The sequence below is a fragment of the Polypterus senegalus genome, chromosome 6 (assembly GCF_016835505.1).
Source record: "Polypterus senegalus isolate Bchr_013 chromosome 6, ASM1683550v1, whole genome shotgun sequence".
Classification (NCBI taxonomy): domain Eukaryota; kingdom Metazoa; phylum Chordata; class Cladistia; order Polypteriformes; family Polypteridae; genus Polypterus; species Polypterus senegalus.
The window spans coordinates 144,176,650-144,202,616 of record NC_053159.1 but is presented as its reverse complement, the minus strand read 5'-3'; the positions used below and the strand labels follow the sequence as shown (position 1 = coordinate 144,202,616).

The 25,967-nt window shown below is 35.1% G+C and overlaps 1 protein-coding gene across 2 annotated transcripts in view; it reads right to left on the bottom strand.

Annotated features, from left to right (window-relative positions):
- Positions 1–17,662, bottom strand: part of gtdc1 (glycosyltransferase-like domain containing 1) — a 295,974-nt gene extending 278,312 nt beyond the window's left edge. Inside the window, exon 1 of one of the 2 annotated variants that reach the window (XM_039757369.1) lies at positions 17,296–17,662. The gene's annotated coding sequence lies outside the window, so the exon portion shown is untranslated. The remainder of the gene's footprint in view (positions 1–17,295) is intronic. The other variant, XM_039757368.1, reaches the window with a different exon arrangement.
- Between the last annotated feature and the right edge of the window lie 8,305 nt (positions 17,663–25,967).

Below are 25,967 nucleotides of genomic sequence, written 5' to 3'. Positions count from 1 at the left end.
CTTTTCGTTATTTCTTAGAGTAATAATTTCTCTTTTTTTGCGCTAATGCAATGTTTACTTTCTTTGTTTTGACACTGTCGTTTTTTTCTGCTTTCATATTCTGTATCTTGCTCTGCATGTGTTTTGTGCCTACTTTTTTTTTTTGAGTCTTTTGAATTCCAGTTTTCATTATCTCTAACCTGCTCTGCATGTGTTCGGCCACCTTGTTTTTTTAACCTTTTTATGACATTTTACTTTGTTTTCTACTCTGTCTTATTTCTGACCTTGCTTTACCCTGCTTTTTTTTTTTTTATTAATGATACCTGGTCCGTGGTGATTATTTTCCCTTTTTCGAGTAATAATTTCTGTTTGTTTGCACTCCTGCGATCTTTATATTCTTTTTTTCTTTTTTTTTTACACTTTGTAATTTTCCTACTTTCATATTCTAAACTTTGTTAAAACACATGTGTATAGCGCCAACGTCCGGATTGGACATGCATTTTTTTCAATTCCACTTTTTCCGGGCTGATAATTACTTATCATTGCTTTCATAATCTCTAACTTGCTCTGCATGTGTATAGCGTCAATGTCCTGATTGGACATGCTTTTTTTTCCAATTCCACTTGTTCCGGGTTGATAATTACTTTCCTTATTTTCTGAATTTGCACCTAGATTATTCTTTTTCTTTTTTGTCTCTCCAACGCTTTTGAGTCTCTTTTCTCTGCTTAGTCGTCTACGTTTAATTTATAATGTATTGTCCTTATACACTTTATATGCGCTGAGAACCCTGGATCTGTTTGTGCTCAAAGCCAAAACACGACTGAGTGTGAAGCTGGCTGCCCTTGCTCTTATTTATTTGTAAGTAGAACATGTCTTGCAAGAATCTCATGTTCTACATCATCGCAAGACAGTCCTAGGTCAATCTCTTGGCACAAAGTCTCATGTTTAAGGTACCCGCAAGACACTCCATGGCCAATCTCTCTAGTCTCAGGGGTCTTTTAAGTGTTTTTTGTGATCTTAACGTGAAGATCACGTCTTATCAACCTACTGTTTCTCTCCAGGATTTTTTTTTATAATAGAGAGAAATAAATACATTAATTAAGCAAAATCTTTTCCAAAACACATCAAGGAGAATTTGGTAGGTTCTAGATGATGATCATTGGGTCCTAGAGTTGACTGCACAGTGTAAATGTCTTCTGGACCTTGCGCATACCTATTAAACCTAACATATTTGTACCTCTATGACAGACACAAGGTAAACGTGCAAGTAATTAACATATTAATTAAACCGAATGACAAAAAAATGATGAGCAATTTATCTCTTTTTATTAATGCAGCTTATTCAAAATTTTAGAAAAACTTATTTAGTATTTTAAACCTGTGTAGTGTGCATGGACTAATTATTGAAGCTTCTGCTACATTAATTACTCTCATGAGACATAGGGCCTTTTAAGTTATGTCATGATTATAGATTAAGCATCATTCAAACAGTAATCAACCAATTTGACTACTAATAAAGGTTAATGCTTTCTTTAAATTTTATATGTTCCTAAAAACACTTAATCCAATGTACCTGACAACACACAATGAGTGACTGCTGCAGTAAATTGGACATCAAAATTAGAAGTGTTGCAGCTTTACAACCAAATAAGTAGACATGACAAGATCTGGCGGAGTAAAAGAATAAGTGTGAATAATAAAGTCCATATGTACTGCATGCTAACTGTACCAATCACCTTGTATGGCTGAGAAGCACAGACACTCACAGAAAAGCAAAAAAAACAAACCAAAAACCCAGTCGGACCCAAATGCACACGGCGGTCGAGTGCACATGCGACAGGACAAAAGGAAGAATATAACATACAATATCAGAGCCAACATTGCAAAGATACGGCAATGAAGAAGAAGAAGAATCCAATATAGGTTGCTGAGGGCCAGACCCTATTCTGGTAGCAGTAATTACCAATTCATCACAGGAGTCACTCCTGTAAATACCCATACTTTTGAAGTGGCTAGTTAACCAAATACAGTATGCACATCTGTACATTCCTAAAAGATTAAATCACAAGGCTCCTTTTTCCAAAGTTTTCTCCAAATACATTTAAGATCACTAAATGCATCCTCTCAGTTGTTGCTGATAAGCATAAGTGTAGTTTTAAAAATATTGAATATTTGGTAGTCACTATTTTATGGGATTTCACTGCAACATTTTTCAATATCTGAGAAGTGGAATTATATAAAATGTAGCTTTCACCAAAAGTTTATCTTACTAATCTGCATTGTTTTTACCTTCTTTCTTACCATTCACAATAACAACAGTCGATATAATTATAATAAACACAGCTAAACATAAAGGTATAGCAGATATCAAGTATAAGAATTGCACAAAATAACCTAATACTTGCTTTTAAAGTTTGATTTAAAACTTTCCAACTAAAATAAGTATATAAAAGCATCTTTAAATACTCCATATGTTCAGCTTTAAGTCAAATAGATTAAGAAAATCTCATCAGTAGATTATTAAGTATTTGACCTATGATTAAAGCACATTTTTAATTAGATTAATTGTATGTTTTTCATATTGTTTAGATTTGTCAGCTGTGTTCTGCATTAAGAAGTATTCACATGCATGAGAAGAGTATAGTGAAGTACTACTACAAATAAAAATTATGTGCAAAATACAAGTCTTCTTACACTCAAAATCAAAGACAGGCTTTTTTCTTCAAGAAGAAAAACATTTTAAGATATCTTTTCAGTGCAAACCATCTGTTTTATGATAACTGACCACTGAATTAAAGAGATATGATTACACCTTTACTCTCATGCTGGGCCTATCAACGCATTACACTCTCCTAGAAATGCGTAATGAGTGATGTTCTTAGTACCCAGCTGTGACCCTGCAGTCACATCCATGATCTAGCATTCTAATCATCTGTCAAGTAAACCCAATGTTGCTTTGCATTAAAATTTTGTTTTTGCATATTTTACATTTTTAAAATGCAATTCACACCATTCCCATCTTAAATTATGCATTTTTACATTTGTAGTGTTCTGTATAGTAGCCAATGACATGCATTACAGTATATATGTCACATACATCACAAAGATATGGTGGTAGATTTATGGTAAACATTACAGCTGCATCCGATTGGAGAAATTAAAAAAAAAAAAACATGGAGGAAAAATACAGTATAAAGTCCTGGAACTTTTTATATGTGCCCACATACTACAGACAGACATATGGTACATTTCATATTTAATTTAATTCAGCCATCTCATTCGGAATATTTCTTCTCAGATTATGAATTAATCAAATACATGACAATATGACCACCTGCCTTGTGTAAATTTACAGCAATCAGTATGAACAGGGTACTATTAAAAATGAAGAGGAGATTAAATACAGTACTTAAAAATAACCACCAATTTATGCCCTGATTTTTTTTTTTTTTATTATTATTACTTCAGGGTTAACTGTCAATCAGTAAATTTGGGTTGGGGAGGCACCAAAAAAAAAAAAAAACATAAAAAGGTAACAGTTTAATTTACTTCAAACAAATGTTTTGGTTTTTCAAATGCATACCACACTGAATAATGCCAGGTATCTACATTATTAACTGTTCAACTGCTTTATTTATGACGTGTAGGTCAGTTTACATTCAATATTTCAAGCAATTTCAAGTGTGGCAAAAGGGGTGTATGTTCCTGGTGATGACTGATTAGAATCCAAGAAAGAGTGAAAATGACATGTCTAACCACCAATTCAAAATATGCATAGGCAATAGGTTACTTTTTGCCAAATGCATTCCCATATCCAATTAAATAAAAAATAAGAACTTTGGTTTTGAACTCTAAAGGAAATCCAATAAAAAAAAAAACAAACGTGTAAAATTTTCTGTTGCATTTCTTTTCGATGTTAAAAACAAGAAGTAACATTGTATATTAAACCACATTTATGATGTTAAATTCTACGTATTCTTATGAAGTGCATTTACACGTATATGTTCCAGGTGGGGGCGGCACGATGGCACAGTGGTAGTGCTGCTGCCTCATAGTTAGGAGAACCGGGTTCGCTTCCGGGTGCTCCGGTTTCCTCCCACAGTCCAAAGACACGCAGGTTAGGTCGATTGGCGATCCTAAATTGTCCCTAGTGTGTGCTTGGTGTGTGTGTGTGGCCTGTGGTGGGCTGGCGCCCTGCCTTGGGTTTGTTTCCTGCCTTGCGCCCTGTGTTGGCTGGGATCCCCGTGACTCTGTAGTTAGTATATAGCGGGCTGGATAATGGATGGATGTTCCAGGTGTAAAATAATCACAACATATGAAAAAGTGCCACAAAAAGACAAAAGAATATTAACCATAGAGAGATAAACATTACATAATATGTACAAGAATATATTCTACACATAAACTTACACAGCCTGGCAACATCAAGATTCATATAAAATTATAATCCTGAATTATGAAAGGAGGAGCCAAAATCATACACAAAAGACCAAATGAGCTTGTTGGTTATATTACATTATAGTTCAGGCAACTGTATGTACCGTGCATATACAAAAATTCAATTCCACTGTCTGCTGACTTCCACAAGTGTCAGAAATCAGCAGAAAGACTTCACCATGGCCAAAGGAGCAATAGTAAAAATATGAATATGAAGCTACCAATCAGAGCAAAGGATGCGAACGACCAGTATAACCATTTTATAAAAATATTGTTTTTCATTGTTTTACAAAGGTTAAGCTTTCCACCATTCTGAAATTTGATTTAATTTTATCAAACTTAAAGTTGAAATCATAACAACAAAAACAAAAATGTATCAGTTTGCTACACATTAAGAACCATCCTTAACTCAACTCATCCAACTTATTTATTTCTTTGTGGATTTTTTTTATTTTTTTATTTGCAGAATATTACCAATTTTACTGTGAAGACTCAGCAGTCTCCACATTATATATGAAAATATTTACTTTAGGTAAATAACACATATATTAGAACACTATAATGTCTAAACTTAGCACTGCTCAGTTCCTTGTGAGAAATAGCAGGCACTGACCGAGAACAGAATGCTTCATATTTTAAATACATAGTTTTAATATACTGTATATTGCAAGAAAGCATATTTACTATACAGTTTACATGATTACATACACATATACTCCGATATGTGGTATTTCTCAGTTGAGCACCAATGTGTTTTTTTATATATTTATAAATTGTCTTTTTGCATGACCAGAGCTTTTTTTTTTTTTTAAAATACATAATGTATTCAGATGCATGTGGATATTGCATTAAATGTGATGATGATTTCAGGTATAGATTTTTCCATATGATACTCCTGTAATCTTCTGTCTGTATCATGGAAAAAATGACCTGAAAAGGACAGACAGCTCTAGTTTGTTGCTTATTGGATTAAATTTCATGACAATACTGTGTTGTTTCTTGTGAAATTCTCTTAACTGTGTTAAAAATGAACAGAGCAGTTGGTAGCACAACCAATTTTAATACTGTGCATTCTTTGGGAATGTAAAAGTAATGCCTTTAGTTAAGCAATAATCAATATAATGCATAACATATTTTTTACATTACCACATATTGTTTTTAAAAAAAAAAAAAAAAATGCTATGTCTTTTCTGTATAATTAGCCAGGTTTCTGTCGTAAGAATTTTAAATGTTTGAAAAGTAGACAATGGAAACATTTATTGTGATTGATACTTTTTTACATTTTTCTGTTCCGTTTTAGAGAGTAAATTGTTAATTGAATGTTGTTAAAAACTGTAGCTGTAATCAGAAGAGGTTGAGATGATACTGTATGTAAAATGTAAAAAAAAAAAAAAAAGCAGAAAGCAGTTATTAGTAAATGATAACGATCTTTGATCTGAAAACAATACACCAGCCAATTATTTTCTATTTTAACTAATGAATTTTATTGTTTAAAATAAACTTATTTTGATTTTGATATTTGCAACATAATTAAAAAAAAGTTTGTACAGTAAAGAATTTAAACTTTGTAACATAACCTTTGCTTCTCACAACACTTAAAACATTTAGGTACTTAAGACACCAAGTTATTGAGTGTTTCAGGTGTAATTTTGTTTTATCCTTTTTACAAATAAGTCTTAAGGTGTACAACAGTATGGAGTCTTTTGTCACATTTTGCATTTCAAAATACGCTGCACATTCTCAACTAGGACAGGTAATGTAACTGCAGGCAAGCCAGGTCAAGCACCCATACCCTCTTCCTATGCAGCCATGCTTTTATAATGCACGCACAATGTGTTTTTAAAAATATTCATAAGTGAGAGACAGAGCCTTCAACCAAAACAAAATGTCATGTAAATGAGACATTGTAAAAGAGTTTTAAAACAAACTAAAATTGAACCATCAGTTTAATCAAGTTATCGTGAAGTCAATGAGAAATACTAATCAGATGCTGACAAGCATAGTGAAACTGATGCAAACAACACTGTAACATGTCTGGTGACATTAGTCGCCTAAAGGTTCACTGTGATGTTAGCAGGTGTGTGGAAAAAATGCAAAATGATTGTGATTAAGTGAAAGGACAAGAAATACATTTGCTCCCTAAGCGCTGTTCATAATGCAGCACTGACATACTACCCTCTCATATACAAGCAACAGAAAAAAATATTATAAGTGTGGAAATAAACACGGGTCTAGTTTCCCTATTGCAACATTGGGTTGTGTTTCAAAACTTATCACACAAAGGACATATACTAAATCTACATTCTATTACACGTAACACAAATTTTTTTTTTGGTTGGGGAAAAAATAAAATTCAATGTTTTGGCTCATTTTTCCGGGAGTAAAAACAACATTAAAGAGGCAACATGTCTTGTTTTTATACTTTTAGTGATGTAGAACAAGTCAACGCTAACTTTGAAATCACTGCTGTTTTTATTTGCATATTCCATACCATCCCGTACAGCTAGGGTTGTATATAATGTATTATGTCATGTGATAGGATTTTCATTAACTAAATCTCCTAGGACATAACATACAGCCAGTAAAAATCACAATACTTCATCAAACCTGCTCTGAGAATGACATGGTGCATACAGCTGCATCATGCATACTTTCATATGTTCCAAAATAAATCTCAGATTAAGCACTTGTTGCTGGAAAGGACTTTAACCCCAGAAGTTAGTGATCTACAATTCCTAATGTAACCACAGTAGCTTGTGTTACATCGAGCATACCATACACCTTCACATAAGATGTTCCAAAGAACTGAATTATGCAATGTAGTTTGGCTCCATAAAATTTGGTAACTTGATGTACTTGTACATCATTCTCTCTTGAATGGTCATGCACACTATATAATCTCAGCAGTGGACAATGATCTTACCAACACCAAATGTCTATCCCTTAGCTCTATACTCAGCACAAGTGGCCAATTCGTACAAAGTTAAGGCAATACACTTTTAGGTTGGATACCTAGTGGTCTGCAAAATCGGTGTATGCAACTACACAAAATTTCAAATGCTGATCCTGGCATTCTCAGTAAAGTGGTTCTCAACTACGACTCAGATCTAGCCAAAACATGGCCTTTGCCATATTTGTCTTACAGCACATTAAAAGGGCAATTTCTTGTAGGTGTCATATGAGCAATTATTTTATTCTGGCAGTCATATATTTGGATTTTACTGATTATGGTGGTTAAGTATGACATAAGACTTATTTGAAACTAGCCTTGTTTCAGTAAGATGCTTGCATACTCTATTTAGTTTTTGTCACCCTTATCAGTAGGATATGGAAAGTCAGAAAAGCCAAAGGTACATCATTTACAGTGCAGTGAAACTGAGGATAGAAACCTAGTGAACAACATTTTTGATAAAGAAAAAACTTTCTTATTTTTAAGGTAATGCCATCATTGTGTATTTTTTTTTTTGCTAAAGCTCAGTTGGATGGAAAAAAGTTACCGAGAACAAAACGTGTACTTGTTTAATTCATTTAATTACTTAAAAACGTAAACATCTCCCAAATGTAATGGGGATGATATAATATTTCTGCCCATCAGTGAAATGTTTTAACTGGGCAGTTTGTGTGTTTTTTTTTTTTCAGAAAGGAGAGTATAATCCATATACTGTAATAGCATGATAGCTGCATTTGTAAACTTATGCATACCAAGTGGGACCGGCAACCCCAGGACAAAATAAATAAATAAAATAATCATTCAGCATGTACAAATAGGGATGAGTACAAGCAATAAGTACTGTGACATCTCCTTTTTGCCTCCCCATTCAAATCTAGGCAAATACCTATCTTTTGACTGTCATTGCTGCATATGTCCTTAGCCACTAGTCACATTCTAGATTTTAAAACTGCAATAATATATGTAAAAGTTTGTCGCTTTACTTGTTCATGCAATTTAGACACAATATGAACAAATAATTTCAAAACCTTTGAGAGACCATCTTCTCATCCAGGAAGAAACTAACAACTACTTTTAATGAAGGAAAAAAAAAAAAAAACCACAAATAAAAGTTCATCCACTTGCAACAAAGCCTTGTGGTATTCCACATTAGCAAAAAACTATTGCCAAGTGCAGTGTGAGCAAGTACAAAACATGCACCAAAGGATTTTGAGGGTGCTAGGCTTAAATCTACAGTCCATTCTCCTAGAAATCTGACTACGGTATTACCTGATTAACAATTGAAATCTAATAAAACCATTTATGCTTTCAGGAAAAATGATAGGAGTTTTTAGAGGCATGAAGGTTCAAAGCTAGAGTCCATTTGCCGCAAATTTTTAATAGTCAGTGGGATTTATCCAATATAATGTAGAAAAGATTCAAAACTTTAGAAAAATATTTATAAGAGTGATTTTCAAAGCACCTGTTCAAAGCTATTTAGAAGACATTGGCTGGTGCCAATAACAGAGACTGCTTTGCTTGAAACATGGTTGCAAGTGTTTAACATTTACTGGAATGGCTTGCTGGCCACATATAGTTGTGCTTGAAAGTTTGTGAACCCTTTAGAATTTTCTATATTTCTGCATAAATATGACCTAAAACATCATCAGATTTTCACTCAAGTCCTAAAAGTAGGACCAGAGTTAAAGAGAAACCAGTCAAACAAATGAGACAAAAATATTATACTTGGTCATTTATTTATTGAGAAAATTATCGAATATTACATATTTGTGAGTGGCAAAAGTATGTGAACCTCTAGGATTAGCAGTTAGTTTGAAGGTGAAATTACAGTCTGCTGTTTTCAATCAATGGAATTACACTCAGGTGAGAGTGGGCACCCTGTTTTATTTAAAGAACAGGGATCTATCAAAGTCTGCTCTTCACAACACATGTTTGTGGAAGTGTATCATGGCACGAACAAAGGAGATGTCCGAGGACCTCAGAAAAAGAGTTGTTGATGCTCATCAGGCTGGAAAAGGTTACAAAACCATCTCTAAAGAGTTTGGACACCAATCCACAGTCAGACAGATTGTGTACAAATGGCGGAAATTCAAGACTATTGTTACCCTCCCCAAGAGTTGTCGACCAACGAAGATCACTCCAAGAGCAAGGTGTGTAATAGTCGGCGAGGTCACAAAGGACCCCAGGGTAACTTCTAAGCAACTGAAGACTTCTCTCACATTGGCTAATGTTCATGTTCATGTGTCCAAAATCAGGAGAACACTGAACAACAATGGTGTGCATGGCAGGGTTGCAAGGAGAAAGCCACTGCTCTCCAAAAAAAACATTGCTGCTCATCTGCAGTTTGCTAAAGATCACTTGGACAAACCAGAAGGATATTGGAAGAATGTTTTGTGGACGGATGAGACCAAAATAGAACTTTTTGGTTTAAATGAAAAACATTATGTTTGGAGAAAGGAAAACACTGCATTCCAGCATAAGAACCTTATCCCATCAGTGAAACATGGAGGTGGTATTATCATGGTTTGGGCCTATTTTGCTGCATCTGGGCCAGGACGGCTTGCCGAATTATATCAGAGATTTCTAAAGGAAAATATCAGGACATCTGTCCATGAACTGAATCTCAAGAGAAGGTGGATCATGCAGCAACACAACGACCCTAAGCACACAAGTTGTTCTACCAAAGAATGGTTAAAGAAAAATAAAGTTAATGTTTTGGAATGGTTGAGTCAAAGTCCTGACCTTAATCCAATCGAAATGTTGTGGAAGGACCTGAAGTGAAACCCACCAACATCCCAGTGTTGAAGCTGTTCTGTACGGAGGAATGGGCTAAAATTCCTACAAGCCAGTGTGCAGGAATGATCAAAACTTACCGGAAATGTTTAGTTGCAGTTACAGTAATCCCTCGCTATATTGCGCTTCGACTTTCGCGGCTTCACTCTATCGCAGATTTTAAATGTAAGCATATCTAAATATATATCACGGATTTTTCGCTGGTTCGCGGATTTCTGCAAACAATGGGTCTTTTAATTTATGGTACTTGCTTCCTCAGTTTGTTTGCCCAATCAGAGCATGTATTACATATTAACTAAAACTCCTCAAAGCTATAAGATATGTTTGCTGAGCGGTGCTTGATTGTTTGCTTGTCTCTGCCTCTATCTCACCCTCTCTGACATTCTCTGCCCCTGACGGAAGGGCTGTGAGCAGAGGTGCTGTTTGCATAGAAGCTATTTGCCTAGTGGATACGAACGCACCTCTAAGAAATGCCGGCCGCTTTATCGCGGTGCTTCCAAAAGTACACTTATTGATTTTTTGATTGTTTGCTTTAATCTCGCGCGCGCTCGCTCTCGCTCTCGCTCTCGCTCTCGCTCTCGCTCTCGCTCTCTCTCTCTCTCTCTCGCGCTCTCTCTCTCTCTCGCGCTCTCTCTCTCTCTCTCTCTCTCTCGTTCTCTGCGGCCTGACGGAGGAGATGTGAGCAGAGGGGCTGCTTGCTTAGAAGATACTGACGCTCCTCTAAAAAATGCTGGCAAACTTAAAAGCACACGTATTGATTTTTTTGATTGTTTGCTTTTCTTTGCGAGCGCTCTCTCTCTCTCTGAAATTCTCTGCTCCTGAAGAGAAGAAGATATATTTGCATTCTTTTAATTGTGAGAAAGAACTGTCATCTCTGTCTTGACATGGAGCACAGTTTAAACTTTTGACTAAAAGGTGTTATTTCATGTCTAGAGGGCTCTAATAATGTTAACAGTGTGGGAGAGTTTATAAGGGCTTAAAATATATAAAAATAGCTATACAAACATATGGTTTCTACTTCGCGGATTTTCATCTATCGCGGAGGGTTCTGGAACGCAACCCCCGCGATCAAGGAGGGATTACTGTATTGCTGCAAAAGGGGTCACACCAGATACTGAAAGCAAAGGTTCACATACTTTTTCCACTCGCAAATATGTAATATTCGATCATTTTCCTTAATAAATAAATAACCAAGTATAATATTTTTGATTAATTTGTTTAACTGGTTTCTCTTTATCTACTTGTAGGACTTGAGTGAAAATCTGATGATGTTTTAGGTCATATTTATGCAGAAATATAGAAAACTAGCCATGTGTGCCCATGTTGTCTGTGAAGGGCTCCCCGTTTAAACGCGGCTGCCAGTCGTGAACTGGGCCCTTCGTCGCACAGAATTATGATTACAAAAGAAAACCCTTGGATATTGATTCGATAGTAACGGCCTACTCGGAATCACTGTCCGAATTGTAATTAGGTGGTGTTGTAGGAGCATTTCTACTTCTGTCTGTTCACAGTCCGTCTCATTTTCACGACGCTGTCGTTTCCTCTCACGATCTCTTCTCAACCTTTCTCCAATCTCGCAGGTTGCTTTGTGGAAATCCAAAGAGTAAGGCAATATACACGAAGCAATGGTTATAAAAGAGGGACACATAGGTATCCAGGCTCTTTAAAGCATAAATAGGGATCACTTCACTGGCATGTGAGCAAGGCACGGTACAACTGTGAGATGCGCAGCACTCACCGGCTACAACGTAACCATAATTTCCGGAACATGCTGTTACATTGTCATTCATTTTACCCACTGTCTTTCTTTCATTTATATGTTACGTAGGCACGTACCTTTTATCTTCGGCAATCTCATTCTCTAACCAGGCCTCAGGAGCTAACCAGCGTAAGACTGTCCACCACCCCTTTCGTTATTCCGGCACATTGTTGACATCCGTGAGTAACAACAACGTACTAAACTGGTAGGTGGTCTATGCTTGCGAAGAATTTGCAGACAAACAAATATCAAGATCTAAATGAAGATCTCTTTAGTTAATTTAAAGCACAACAATTTGTTTAGTTTGAATGTCTGTGTTTTGAGGTGTGACTGGCGTAGTACAGTCTTTAGTAGTATAAGCCTGGAGGAGATTCTTAATGCAATGCCTATGTTTTAGCTGTCTCTCTACTGCCATCTAGTACGTCTTCTTCTAATTCATTCACGGGCAAACAAAGATCAAGATCCAAATGAAGATTATATATAGAGATTCTAAAGGGTTCACAAACTTTCAAGCACAACTGTAAGTACCACCAAGCACTGTCTTACTTAACTTCTGTCAGTTTTTCTATACTCTACTTACTCTTCTTCCTGCCAGTTGAGTCCCTGACCCAATTTAGACTCACTGACAATGGCAAAACAAGGCAGCTTTAAATCTCATCATTGTGTTGAGCCATTTGAATCCCCAAACGAGATAAAAGCCACCCCCTTTCCACAACAGATACACCATGCTAGAGCTTCCTCTAGTGGTCAATGGTGTGCCTATACTACTGAAACTCTAGTAACCATAGGGAAGCCACATCTCCTGGATGGCTGTTTGAATCCCTGATTTCTTTAAAGTCCAACGCAGACTGTTCTCACTACCTGGGCCCATCAGCTGCTCTCTATCAACCAGAAAGTTTTTTTCACTGTGAATAATCCATTTAACCTGTTGTTTACCTTTCCTCACGGGTCTTGGAAAGGACTATCTGTTCTTTCCTTCACTCTTTCCTCTGTAAGACATACTGCCCCCAACCTTCCTTGTTGGATGGGCATCTTTCTTCTCTGGCATAAAAAAGGTGTCACGTGTGTCAGTATTTTGCATATAATGTTTTGGTTTTCATGCAAATTGTTTTTACCACTTTGTGCATTTAAGTTTCCACATGGCTGCATCATGCCTTGTGTTTATTTTTAATAGCCACTATAAATTTGTATGTGCATTTTCATGGGTGCTACAATTTTAGAGCTCCATTTTACTGTGAAGCTATATGGTTGCTGAGCATACAATACACATGCCATGTAAAATCATGACAGCCAGATCACAAATAATCACTTCTGTTTCCAAAAACTCTGCTACAGCCTGTCCTACATCTCCCTTAGTCTGGGATTGATGGCACAGTAGGTATTTTAAAGAATAACTTATAGATTATATACATTTCCACAAACCTTCCCCTACATTTGAAATTAAAATCTGTACTGGGACAATATGATATCAGATATTTCATGTTGCACCTATTGAATAAACCACAAATACGTGCAAAAATACAGTGCTTGCCATAGTTTTGTACTTCCTCTTGGTTTATGTCTGTAGAGTTCCTAGGCTTAAAGTAATTTGAAGACTAATAAAAATTACCCTGGAAAAGAAACGGTAAATCGTATTTATAGCACAGAAATTGTGAACGGCAAAAAAAAAAATTGGTTCATAGAAGAGAAGCTCTAAATTACCCTAGCAATCAATGAAGACAGGGTCAACAGAGGGAAACAATCATGCTTCACGAAATAAGAACCCAAAACTTTACAGAAAATGTCTATAAATAAACCACCAATACCATCTTAAAGGAGGATCTCAATTTAATTTTCACAATCTACTTTCAGAGAAAAATTACAAAGGACACAGTTCAACATGTAAACCTTTCATTGCCATTAAACAAAGATCAGAGTTTGCTGAACTGCACAAGGCAGAACCAATGGAGTTTCTTGATAAGGCATTATATGCAGATTTAGACAAGAAAACTTAATTAAACTCATAGCAAAAGAAAGGTATGAAGAGAGGGATGAATGATCCAAAGAAGAGCCATTTCATGTAAGAAACATGATGGGGGTTTGGCATTTGTACGAGTTGTCATGAATGGGGCATGTGTAGGTATCTCTTGAACCGGCTTACGAATCTTTACTTACCATGCCCATATTTGACTACAACAGCATAACAATGCAAAATGTTACAGAAACTTTTTTTTTGTTTTTGGCCTAAGAAAACACCTTCTTACAAGAAATGTAGCAAGACAACAACCCAAACTTCACCACCAACAACACCACCCAGGAATTCACTGCATATAGTTGTAGACTGGTTAAAACAATCTCTCCATATCAAAAACATTTCATTAGCTACAGTATCAGGAGCACGTGTAAACTGTTGTAACAAAGATCTGACAAAGCACCTGGAAATACAAATGACAGCCATTTGTGAATTTCCCCTTGGGATTAGTAAAGTATTTATCATTGTGTCAATCGAAAGTGATTATTATACACAATGTTTCTGCAATCAAATGTTAATTTTTATAAAATAAAAAAGTAAAAATAATTTATATTTAATCAGCCCAGATATTTATTAATTACATTCAGTGTACAGTATTCATAGTACTAGGTTGTTGTACCGTGTTAGCCATTATGAATGTAGTGAAAAGTCAAGCAAAATGACACCTTTTATTGGCTAACTAAAAAGATTACAATGTGCAAGCTTTCAAGGCAACTCAGACCCCTTCTTCAGGCAAGATGTAAGAAGGGGCGGGCCTGAGTTGCCTCAAAAGCTTGCATATTGTAATCTTTATAGTTAACCAATAAAATGTGTCATTTTGCTTGACTTTTCGCTACATTCAGTATAATCATTTAAGAAAAAAAAAATCACAATTAAAATATAAAATTGCTACAGACTGGTGTTCTGGGTTGTTTCCTAAATTGTACCCAGTTCTGTCAAAATACAGTCTAGCTCCCATCACCTAGAAATTAGAAGGTATGAGAATGCATGTATGTATGAATCATTCAAGCATTTTACTAAAAGCAAACCTGCTTTTTTTATTTTAATTTTCAACACATTTTGAATTTTCTGCCATCAAGGCACAGAATCAGCTACTATTTCAATCTGCTTGTTTAACAGTCTTTTAATTGATGCAGTAATCTTAATTAACCATTACCATCTAGAAGAGTGTTGTTTAAGTCTACTGCCCCTTATGTCTGTGTCCCATGTTGGAAAATGCAATGAAAAAATATTCACATGTACAAAGATAGAAACGTTTGAGAAGGGGTTGATAAAGCAAAACAGGTGGTGTAAAATTGTGCAACTTGCTGTTCTTTTCTATTAATTAATTGTTTTTTCCTGTCTATTCCTACTATTGAATATTTTAATAAAGCTAAACAAAGAAATAATGTTTTTAGGAGAACAGCTAAATTTCCAAATAGAGTAGGTAATTTGACTTTGCCAAGTATATATACAGGGTGTGTATGTGTATACGCATACACAAATGCAGCATATTTTGCCTTTACAGATGTGTACCCTTGCAACTGAGTAAAATAATATACAATTCCTTAAGTATAAGTCAGTAGTAGATTTCATTATTATAATAATTAAAAAAAACTAGAATAACCAAAATGTTTACAAATGGACATTCACCTTGGCATTTTGAAAATGTATATTTTAGATTATATGTACCACTGATACATAGTAATTAAATTCTAATTGCATCATTAGTCACATGCTATTGTCAGTATCAAAGGACTTAAAAAAAAAAACACAGGATACCCACAAGGACAACCTGAAAAAGTGAAATGCACCTAGCTTGTCAGGTCTTAAAAGGAAAGAAAAAAGCATATATTATTTAGTTACACTTAATATTACTGATGCAAATTGCTTACTGAACACACTTAACCCAGTTTCAGGGCTGCAGAGTTGGGCAGCCCATTCCAGGAACACAGTGGAACCAACCCTGGTTAGAAAGTCAGCCTATCACAGGATATGCTTATTCACACTGTTAATAAACCAATTAACATTTACAAATTAACCATATCTAAAATCCCCAAAAACACACAAACATGCCAGCTCCATGATGCCAATGAACAACTTAAGATTCACACCGATTGTCTAGTGCTTTGAGATTGCAGGTCCTAATCACTACACCACCAAGCCACCCCCTAGAACCTCATATTGTACTTCTAAAAAGACCCATTGGGATTTTTTGAAATAAACTTGAGGAAAAGCATAGGTCTGTTCATGACTAAGCTTAAACTAGCCAATGTTCCCTATATGTAAAGAATAAAATAAACCCATAACATGCAAGCTTTGACTACCTATATACATAAAAATGTATGTTACTGCTGTAAAATATTGTATGTTCTCTTCACAACATGTATTCTTTAAGCAATATTAACTCTGATCAATGCCATGCCTAAAAATAAATTACTTTACTAGACACGTGTTTATTATAAGCTCATTTACTAATGCGCGTTGGCAGGACACTGGTGTTGATATTTGAGAAATAAAACTTAAGTGGAAAATTTACCGGTGCCTTTTGCCCCCCTAATTGGTCGCACGGCCAACTATTTACGCAGCACATGTCATTTAATGAAGGCTTTATTAATACAATGCTACCCAAAAAACACTTGACAAACCACGCCGAGCACATATCTTAACGTAATAAGTGTTTCATATAAATTATGGTATTTAATGGCAATTTAATATAAAAATCCCAGTGTCACTGTCATATGGTTTGTTGTTTTGATAAGCACTTTTAAATAAATGGTTTTCATTGAGTAAATACTCCATATATTTTTATTTTACTAATACTAACAGGACTAACGTGATATAAAAATATGAAGCTGATCGTAAAGCATTTTGCAATCTCCATGCGTTTAACTAAGATTTCACAGTGTGGGTCAGCTTTGAACCGGTGTCGAAGCGAGCAGTGGCGGGCTACCTGTCAGGAAATACTCATGCTTCTACGGCCTACGATGGAAACCAAAAATATGTCACATGCGCCAGCTACCAGAACGACATGCACCACACACATTAGTGACATATAAAACATGTCGACACTGGAAAATGTCGAAATGAATGCTAAATAGTGCTGCATGGAAATACGCGTCTGATACACAAGCTCAAAATCGTTTCCTCCCGAAATATCCAAAAAACGTAGATAAAGAGTAGAAAGAAAGAAAAAAACACACACAATCGAGCATCACAAACGCTTTCTTGACTCGGCGTTATATTTGTGTGCACGCACTATACCGATCGCCCCGCCTTTTCAGCATGAAACGCCAGCAGGACCGTGTAAGTCGCTTCGCGCCGTCAGCACCCCATCTCAGACAGTACAAGCACGCTTCTCTCTGACATGGCAGCGCACGGACTCACCTCTTCGTGAAGCTTTTCCCGTCACCAGGGACAGGCGGCAGGCGACGCCAGAGCGCGCAATAGACGCGCGGGCACGGCGTGAGCGACCGCACGCTTAAAGGGAGGGCGGCTTATTAATGACTGACGATCGAGTCAAAGAAGGATGCCGTCGTGAGAAAAAAAATGAATTTGCACCACAAGGAAAGTCTCTGCGGTCTCTGTTTTGCACGAAATGTAAACGCACTTTTTAGTGCACCACTGCACCCGATTGCTCACTTTTAAAGTTCGGTATTTAAATGATAAGCAACCACTCGTTTGCAATGAAGAGAGACGATTCTCAAAATGTGTCTACTAGTCAGTCGCTTCACTTTAACACACGTTCCTTAACTGATAGCGGTTTCGCTTTGCCTGGTCCCATCAGCTCACGAATCGGCAGACCATCGCCCAAACTGGGTAAGTATTTTTACATCAGACAGCAAAACAAACAATAAAAAAGTTATTTATAAGTAAAGCATGAGAATAAATAAACTCGCAAACTACGCGCTAGCAATGTCCATTCCCAAAGGACCACTTTCTAAAGTTCGATGCCATGGATTGCACCATTTCGACATCGTACTACGTAATTCTGACAGGGATTGTGCAATAGGAGCTGGTGTGGGGGGATAAAGCTGAAGCTTATTGTTGGTCCTTAGAGCTCCTGTGGTTTTGCTGCCAACAATCAAATCTAACCTAAAGAACACTCCATTCTTATTCTTTTTGTGTTTGTTCTCTACCTAACTAAGGCCTAAAGACAGAGTCAAATTAGAATAAAAATAATACAAGCAGGGGAGGGGGAAAATCAGCTTTACAGCCCCACTCCTAAACAGACCCCATCATCCCTTTTAAATTCACAAAGCATTGTAGCCTTTGTGCCTTTTCCTGCTAGTCTGCCCCCGCCTTGCACCTGCTGCATTCATCACAACAGGCATGTACATCTACATTTCGTTATGGACCTGGTGGTATGCCATGCAGCCTGTTTTTTTCTCTCAGTGTTTGAATTTTTTTAACACCACCTACTGCATTCTGCCCGTTACTTCCCTAATCTCATGTCAAGTAAATAAAATGTGTTCATTTCTCTTAACCAAAAACAATCACAAAATGATTGGCTGTTAATGATGCCCTTTGACTGCTCAGATTTTAGCCAGGGTGTACCAGGTAATAACTAGGGGCCCCCAACCTGTAGGGGGCCCCAAAAAAAAAACGGCTTTCATAGAGATCTAGCTGGGTTAGCTCACTGAATTATTTCCTGAAAATTTGCCTTTTTCAATTATGACTAGTTTGTGGCCATTTTTTATATTTTGGTGTTTTAGCACGGTGGCACAGTAGTTAGTAGATTACCCATTTCAGAGAATAAATGTGCGCTAAAGACATTTCATCCACTTTAGAGCTGTTACAGTTTCTGAGAGAAAAAATGTTGCAGGACATCTTCCCAAATGTCGATATTGCCATAAAAAAGTGGCGAGCAATCTTTCTCCAAGCTGAGGTTAGTGGTGAAGAATAGGCTATCCACAAAGAGACAGAAAATACCAATATATTTGACTGATGTCAATTGACCATGATCTGGCTCAGAAACTGGATATCAGAACTCTGATTAAGGACTTTGATCCAAAGAAATCCAGAAAAGTACCATTTTGAAAAGCAAACATTAACATACGGTATGGCCTATGCAGTATTTGATATTCATTCTTTTGTAGTCAGTTGCATTATGGCTCTGTAGTTGACTTTTCATACCTTGGTTTGCGATGGTAACTGCTCATATGTGCAGCAATGGCTAATCAAAAAAGTAAGCCTTGATACAGCATACTTTTCTCTGTTCTTCAGATTTGTAATTTTAATGGTAAGACTCTGTAGTAGTCATTTACTTTACTCTGTGTGACTCTGGGAATTTGAAGTTGATGTGTATAATACTCATAGTATACTTATGTAGATGGGGACCCAAAAAAGCCCCTAGCCCTGATTTTGGCCCGCTGCTTATGGAGGTCAGAAATGATGTAGGCCTGACATTTGTATTAATAATCCTAGGAGGTGTTGGTGCAGTGGTTGCTTGCTGCGCCTGCATGAATTTAGCACCTTCAGCTTGAACCTGTTGCCGAGCTGCCACCTGTCAAGAGTTTGCACATTCTTCCTATGGCCTAATTTCATGGTAGTATGTGCAGATTTTATTCTTAATTCCCCAAACATATGCATGTTAGGTTAACTGGTGGTTCTAAATGGGCCCAAATGTCGATGTGTGAATGTGTGTAACTTGAGGTGAACTGGTTCAGGTTTGGTTTCTGCCTTCTGCCTAAGGACTCCATGACAGGTTTTTGCCTCCACAACCCTAAACTTAGTTTAAGAATCAGTCAGTGTGTTTACACACATTGTCATATATGTGTTAATCACAGAAACTCTGTTTCAAAAATTCTAGGTAGATCCTTTTTCCAGTAAAGGAAACTTAGATATTAGTCTCTGAGAAACCAGGTTAACAAATATTGATATTTCCACAATTAACTTAGTTATGGTGCGATTTAGATGCTTAGCCGGGTTGCAGTTAAGGATTTATAGACCTGTACGTGTCCGTTTTACTGTGTTAGTTAGAAAACAGTGGAAGCATCCACAAAGATAAATTTCCTGACGTAAATTCTGGGGTGATTGCATTATTCTTTCTCCTTGAAGAGCTGAATGTACAGTTCTAAATTCAGCAGCATTGCTTGTTAGTTTGGTGTATATGTAAATGCGCTCAGTGTATAATATCAGTGACTATCAGGCAATTTTTAAATTTTCTGTTTCTGCAAAAATTCCCCCTAAGGGTGGTTATATACTTGTGGAGTTCACATTTTCTTCTCGATTTTTTTTTACTGTGTAAAAAACATACAAAGTGTTATAAAGTATAAAGGTTTTACATTTAAAATAAGCAGATCATCTGTATGTTTGTTTACTGTGTAATTAATGAGTCATGGCGTTCCTGGGACACCTCTGGCTAGGTCAGTCTGTGCTTTGTTCCAAGTTAGCAAACTAGTAATCCTGCTCAATCTCTATTTTTCATGGTCAGACCGAATAGTTGACTGTGACATCCTGATTGGCTACTTCCTCTTGGTCACTTGTGCTTTTACTCTTTCTGTCATTGAATCTTTTCTCAGTCCTTGCCAGAGTCGGGATCTGCTCATAGGCTTCACATGCCCAACACAAAAAGTTGTGTAACATATGGGATCGGGGTTTTGTGGTTTTTTTTAGGGTCAAATGTCTTTACTTTACACCACATGGAGGGAATAGTTACTACCTGGGCATCTTTAATTTTTCTTATTTTCTTTCTCTTAGGATTTTTATTTGTGAAGAAAGGCAAAATAAGGAAACCAATTCAATACTGAGTTTACTGAGTGCTGGATCCTTGCATGTTCATTTATTCAACGTCTGGTGTCACCAGCTACGTCATGAAATCCCAACTGTTATCATTCTTACATATAATGAAGTTTTACTACAGTCGAATAAAAATCAATAGTTATCAAAAAAGTAATAGAAAATATAAATTCATACATACATTTTTTTAATCATCTTTTTTCCACTTTCAGGAACACAGATAGGAAATAGCCTAAAGCTCAAAATCCACCACAACATTTGAGGTTGGTAATTGAACCCTGGACCCTATACCCCGTGCCTCTCATAAAAAATGAGTAACTTCACATTCTATTTTCTTTTTTCCTGGTTATGATCACTGTTGTAACATGCCACACTGAAGAGACCAGGCCATCATGTCCTCTAAAGCATTTTTTTTAACTTCTTTGGGAGAATTCTCACACACTATTTCTAGAGTGTCCTGTTTCTCCCTCTAGTGGGCCATGCCAAACACACCACCATGGGATGCTCCATGAAGGCACTAAATGCCCAAAGTACCCCAATTGGCACCCATTGCTCCAAAGAAGCTGCAGTTTTGATCCAAAATCCTCTTGCATTGCTGATATCCTTACACTCTAATGGAGACTAAGCCCAACAGTCCTCTGCAGGAACCTCATTTCAATGACATGCACTCACAATCAACTTGAGCTACCCAGAAATCATGCCTATAGATGAGGATGACGATTCAATCAAATGTTTCTTTCAAGCACTTAGCTTCTGCTTTACCACTATGGCCTGGTATAACTTTTGCAAAAATACAGCATCACTTATTTGTCAGTCAATCTCACCATCACATCTATCTTCACTTGGTAATAATGTAAATGCCCATGTTAATTATGTAAATAATTACTTAATTCTGCTTATTTATTTTTAACTATTACACATTCTTTCTCCATTTTAGACCAAAATGCACTAATATCTTCGGTGGTACCAGTAAGTCAAACACTGCAATATTAAATATATTTTATCTGTTGAGCAAATTTATTTGTTGTTTTCATTAGCAAGACATATAAAAAACTTTACTTTGGGTTTTACAATGTTAAAAGTTAAGAATCTTTTATGTTCTGAAACTAAAAGAAATCATAATTATCTTGTGAACAGCAAATGATGAGAAAGTGTCTTGGTTTTGTAATGAAAATCACTTAGAATAATGAATGTAGGTGCTATTAGTTTGATCCGTAGGTATAATTCAAAAGTGGTTAACATTCTGTTGCAAAAATCAGAAGTATCAAACACTAGAAAAGTTACTTCCTGCAGAACAGGCCACTTCTTGTAAAATAATCCATCACCTCAGAACCTAGTGTAGAATTGGACCAAAATCGTAACCAACAAGTCACCATTTCAATTTGCAAACCTTTTAAAACTGGCTGCTGTTTCATAGGAACAGCTTGTCCAAAGGCTGCTGGGTTATAGATGGCGCAAGTACAGAATTTATAATATTTATCCCATTATTGGTTTTTTGTATTTTTCTCCATTAGGTACAGGTAATTCTATTGGGCCAATTACTTACTCGAAAAAAAATGCTGTAAAATGAACTGCATTGTAAGTATTAAAATATATATAGGAAACAAGAGAAGCCAGTCTTTGCTATTCATCACAATAGGAATATATATTAGAACCCGTAAAGTTTTAGTTTATTCATATAATATAAAATAACAGACAGATATGGAATAAAAAAGTACATAATCAGTTTTCATGTGCAAAAAGGATATGCTTTCAAAATATGACATTGTTTGACATTGTACTGCTTCACTGAGACAAATTATACATTGTAATGCTTAAAGTACTGTACTAACACTCTGCCTTGTATATGGCATTTGATTAAAAATTTCCAGAAGTTAATTATTCAGAAATCAAACACATTTTCAGCGTATATCCTGTTTGTATGAAAGTGCAAAAAAGAGGAGTCACTTTTTTATTAAAAATAATGACAAAATGTACACAAAAAATAAACTATTTACAAGCCCAAGACCTGAAATTTAGGTACAGAGGATGGTTTGTGTTAATTTAATTTTGTCAAAACGTACTAAGAGTACAGGGACAAAAATAAAATAATAGTGTAAAAAAATAAAATGAATCTCAAATAGTGCATACAAATATGACAAAAATAGACAGAAAAATACAGGTGGTTTTGAAATAGTTAAGTTATTCATTAAACCTTTAACATCAAATAATTCAACTGATATTACTAATGTGATGTAATTACTTTATTGCTTGAAACATTAAAATAATATTTGCTACAGGTTGAGTTTGCCTGAATATATTCTCAAATTTTAATGGCTTAATAACTATAATAATTTTAATGTATATGGCATAGATGTATATTAATACAAGTTTGGAAGTGTTACTAAAACTGAAACATTTAGATTTACTCGCATATCACTCAGGATTTTATCACAGCCTTATAACAGAACATTTCAAAACATCCATCCTTCCATCCATCAATCTTCTGAACCTGCCTACTTAGGGTTTTGGGTGTTTCAAAAATGGATTTAAGTTAATGCGATAATGTTTCATAATTTTTAACTATACTAATCAGTCAATCTTAACTATATTTCTAATAAGGCTGATCAATTCAATATATATGAAATTAAAATAAAAACCTGTATCTGCCAATAACAGATTTCTATCATTACCTGTTAAATGCTATATGTTACTGTGCAATATTAATACATAACTAATGTCTTAATATTAAATCATAAAGCCATTTTATCCTGAATGCCGAAGTACACTTTCATATGTCCATATTAATAAAAAGTATAGTTAAAGAGAAATGTTCCAATTTTAAGGCTTCACAGTTTAAAAAGCATGTATGAATATTTTTGTTAAATTTCAACTTCTGCATTATTATAAAATCTTTTTAAGGAGTGATTTCAGAATAGTACACTCGAGGGGTAACTACATGGAAGGTTTATATTCGTCATGCAGAGGGATTTATTTCCTTTCTGGGAATGTTTCAGGGTAAAAATGCAGGGTAAAACAAAGTTTTTTTGTTTTTGTTTTGAATAAAATAATTATTTTCCATAAACATGATTACTATAAAAATCTGTATGGGCTGTATACAAATGGCAATACAAATATGTATCTATTACTCTTACATGTCTTCTATATACAGATTTCCATGTAACAAATTAAAAGATTTTTTATCAGTAAATTACATTATATGTAAATCATTATATAAATATATATTCTGTCCTGTTTAACAATTACATTTAAACAGTACATTAATACTTAACAAATTAGACTCGTTCTTTGATAATGTCTTACAATATATTTTATGAGTGGCATTTTTTTCCATTCCAGCTTTGTAAACTGCAGGACATGTATAATATTTATTAATAATTATTTTTCCTTTACAGCTTTATTCTTAAAACCTGTGTATTGTATAGAAGATACTAGCATTACATAGCTCTGGGTTACTAATTTATGGGTTTATGAATTCAGCCAACAGGTATATGGCAATTACAATGTGTGGTTAAAACATTAAATGTGGAGCAGTAGAGTTCAAGTAATTTTTAAAATGATCAAGGTCATGGAAACCTGAAATATGAAGTCACCAGGTGGACCTACTTAAGAAACAGAATATCATCAGATATTAAAAAAATGCTGACTGCAAAACACCCACTCTAGCTACAAATTGCATTGCAGTATAAGAAGTGCATTCCTCTTCTGGTGATATCAGGTCAGCATGGGGGAGGTAGAGATTTGCAATTCTAGGGCATATTTTAAGCTTACAAGAAGGGGAACTGCCTGTAGTTTTTAAGAAATGCTTTATAAGACAATTTACTTCAAATGTCTGCTGATGCATTCAGGTTCTGTCAAGATTAAACATAATGAAAATATAAATATAAACTTTACAAAACTCTGTCTAGTAAGAATTATATGGTAACAAATATCTTCATAATAATATTTTTAATTGACAATATTAATTGAATTATCCATAAATAAAACACACTCTTTCATTGGCCTTGCTTAGGAAAGCAATTGTTCTTATGCTCTTTAACATAAACCTTAGAGGAAGGATGGTATATATTTTTTCTGTTTAAAACTTAACATACCAATAGGCAGTTAGTTTTTATAAGAGGAATATCCTTCTACAGTACAAAGTAAACCAATCAATCTACTTTTGAATGTTAATGGACAATACATTATTTTCACTAGTGTTATTGCAATGTACGCACAGTTGTACCAAAATATAAAAATGACTTGGAAATTATCCATTAGGCAGCATTTTTCAAATTGTGTAAACTTGTATGTTTTATAGAGCATTTTCAGTACCTGCAATATCACAAAGCCATTATACCTTTAAACACCATTTAGCAGTGGTTAAACAATATAATAAAATGTACTGGAAGTTACAGAATGCATGACATTTTTTAGCACTAGGTGCAAGGTTCTTGGTTAATTTGTTATATTTATAAGGTCCAAATTAAAGAAGCAAAACTTCAAAATCTACCAAAAACAATCAAAAGAATGTCAGAGACAATCTGAGAGGTGCTTTTATGATTAATACTGATAAAAATGTAAAAAAAAGTTGAATATTGCTTTTCCCCCAGATGTGCTACAAAACAGAAACAAAAGGCAGCCTTTACCATTTTTTTATAATAAAGTCAGCTACTTTATCAGAAAGTCACTACTCCTCATGTTTTTAATTTGGCTACTTTTATTCGAGCATGGTCATTTCCAAGAGAAATTACAAATTAAAAATTCAATAATACTTTTACAAAGACATTTCAGGAAAAGAATTTTTCTGTCATGGTATCATACATTGTATTTTAACAGTCCCTCTTCATTTTATAGCTAAAAAACAAGATGAAGAAAGTGGAATTTATTTATTTTTCAGTCGAAAATACAGTGTTTTCACAAGATCGTATCAAAAGTTCCCAAATTTGGAATTTCCAGTAACTGGAAAAATAAAATAAAATAATAAAATTGAAAATTTGCATTTCACAATTAATGTTTCAAAACACAATAAATGCTCTCTTTACGTAAAATTTGCCCCAATGATCAACGCCATGTTCCTTTTTACTAAAATATATCTATATATTGAAGAACTATAATACTGTACACTACAGTATGAAATAAATAAAATTAGGAAATATAAAATGAGCCACATAAATAAAATGTTATTTAACCTAAAATAAAATGAATGCAAATTTTTTGTTGAAAAAGTTTGGTGTAATACTGACAAAAGTTAATGAAAAAAATAATAAAATAAAAAGTACAGAAAATTGCACAAACATATGTAAACTAAGGAACTGCTGCCTATTTTTCTAATACTG